We start from the raw sequence: 2125 nt of genomic DNA on the forward strand, positions 1-2125 counted from the left end.
TAACTATCTCTCCTATGCTTCACTCTCCCCAGCTTCCCACTCCTGTTCTCTAGAATCTCTTACTAAAATATATGACTTGTGTATAGAAGGCCTTATCTCAGGCCTGGCTTTTAGGGGAACCTAAGCTAAAAACATAAGAGTTAACAATTTTTTTAAAAGATTTTATTTATTTATTTATTAGAGGGAGAATTAGAGAGAGAGAGAGAGGGCATGAGAAGGGGCACGGTCAGAGGGAGAAGCAGAATCCTTGCCAAGGAGGGAACCTGATGCGGGACTCCATTCTGGGACTCCAGGATCATAACCTGAGCCAAAGGCAGTCGCTTAACCAACTGGGCCACCCAGGCACCCAACAATTTTTTTTTAATTAAAAAAATTTTTAAACATTTTTCCAGATTCAGTTATCACTATAAGAATCAATCAAAACAATAAGCATTGGAGCGCCTGGGTGGCTCAGTGGGTTAAAGCCTCTGCCTTCCGCTCAGGTCATGTCCCAGAGTCCTGGGATCGAGCCCCACATCGGGCTCTCTCCTCCACGGAGAGCCTGCTTCCTCCTCTCTCTCTGCCTGCCTCCCTGACTACTTGTGATCTCTCTCTCTGTCAAATAAATAAAATCTTTTTTAAAAAACCAATAAGCATTAATTATTAAATATAAAAGTAAAACTTTATTGGAAGTCCATCTATTAGTGACAACACTTTTTAAAAATATGGTTCATGTATCTGAGGGAAGAATGTTACTTATGGCTAGCAGGATTCAGCATTAACTTTTATATCAAAAGCAATTCTCAAAATGTTAAAAAACCTCATTCTCAGTTTCTGAGCACCTGCAAATTTTTTATTAACTCATTAATGAGGACCAGCAAAATGACACAACCCATTCAAAGGAGGATATAAGAAATGTCCATCTTTATTGTCAGTAACAAAAAGGAATCCTGAAAGAAGGCTGCTAAATCAAATACAAAACTGGTTAGTGATCTAAAGGCAATAGAGCCATCACATTTAAGGTTATCTTCTCCCTGGGAAAGAAATCATTTTCATCTTATTAGTTTTCTTATAAGTTAACATCTAACTCCATTGAGTTTTAAAATGTCTGTACCCTTTTTATTTTTTTTTAAAGTCTAGATATTTTGTCTCCACTTTTTTTTTAAGATTTTATTTATTTATTTGACAGAGAGAGATCACAAGTAGTCAGAGAGACAGGCAGAGAGAGAGAGGGAAGCAGGTTCCCTGCTGAGCAGAGAGCCCGATGTGAGGCTCGATCCCAGGACCCCAAGATCATGACCTGAGTTGAAGGCAGAGGCTTAAGCCACTGAGCCACCCAGGCGCCCCTGTTACCCTTTTTAATAGTAAATGTAAACCAAATTAAGTTAGAGTCTCTTGGAAAATCAGAAAACCCTTTATGCAAGCTTGTTACAACAACGCTCTACAAAAACATTAAAAGTTTCAGACAATTTTCCTTAACACTAGTTATTATTTTTAGAAATATAAATGCTGAGAAATGTTCACATAAATAAATACATGGGAATGGAAGGAGTTTTGTTATTGCGATGGCATTAAATTCTTTCAACTCTTAACTGAGTGATATGCCCAAAAATCACAGTGCTCTAACATCAAAAATGTCAAATGATATATCAGTTGATAATTCAATTAGGTCATCTTTCAATCACGTTGTAAGCAAAGAAGTAGAAAACATCTACTTTGTGAAAGAATTTGTTGCTCATTCATTAGTCATTTTCTTTCTCAGTTTCTGGGAAGTATGCCACAAAGACTTATAAAATATTTGTTAACTGCATCTCAGATTTTTTCCTTGCCTTTGAGGTATACTGTATAACCCAATTCCTCAGAAATGGCTAAGAAAATCTTTGCCAATCTGATATACTTTGAGGGGAGGCAGGTGGGGGGATGGGTAAAATAAGTGATGGGGATTAAGGTGGGCGCTTGTGATAAGCACCAGGTGTTGTATGGAAGGGCTGAATCACTATATTGTATACCTGAAACTAACATGATGCTATATGTTAACTGGAATTTAAATAAAAACTTTAAAAAATATACTTCGACAAAATCTATTTATCTTACGTGATTTAAGTATGTTTTAATCAAACACTTGGTTTTCATTCAATTTATGGGA

This window comes from Lontra canadensis, unplaced genomic scaffold (assembly GCF_010015895.1).
Source record: "Lontra canadensis isolate GAN:19392208 unplaced genomic scaffold, GSC_riverotter_1.0 scaffold148, whole genome shotgun sequence".
Lineage (NCBI taxonomy): Eukaryota > Metazoa > Chordata > Mammalia > Carnivora > Mustelidae > Lontra > Lontra canadensis.